This window comes from Habropoda laboriosa, unplaced genomic scaffold (assembly GCF_001263275.1).
Source record: "Habropoda laboriosa isolate 0110345459 unplaced genomic scaffold, ASM126327v1 scaffold128, whole genome shotgun sequence".
NCBI classification, from domain to species: domain Eukaryota; kingdom Metazoa; phylum Arthropoda; class Insecta; order Hymenoptera; family Apidae; genus Habropoda; species Habropoda laboriosa.
The window spans coordinates 622,949-623,331 of NW_017100281.1; the positions used below are offsets into that span (position 1 = coordinate 622,949).

General features: G+C 20.1%; 1 protein-coding gene across 1 annotated transcript in view; it reads left to right on the forward strand.

Moving 5' to 3' along the window:
* LOC108573600 (probable glutamate--tRNA ligase, mitochondrial) overlaps positions 1 to 383 on the forward strand; it is a 13,208-nt gene that overhangs the window by 2,806 nt on the left and 10,019 nt on the right. The gene's annotated exons all lie outside the window — the stretch shown is intronic.

Genomic DNA, 383 nt, shown 5'->3' on the forward strand with positions numbered 1-383 from the left:
GTTACATGTAATATTTAAAATAATAAGTAGTTAACTGATGTAAATCACTTCTAAGTTTATATGTATTTAAAAATTGATTATTTTTATTAAATAAACTAAAAATTTGTCTCTAAAATTAAAATCATTAGGTAACTTCCATTTGTAATTATAAATGCTAAATAAAAATGACAATACATACTTAAAATGAAAAATGAAAACGTATATGGTGTACATAATAGGAATAATGCTGTTTTATGTATTCATAAACATTATGTATATGTTTCATATGTACAGAAACATTGCAAAATATTGTACTAAATATTTGGGTATAATTTACTAGAATGTATTACTAATACCAACATTGTATCTTAAATTTCATTTGTTACTTTATGTTACTTGGAATA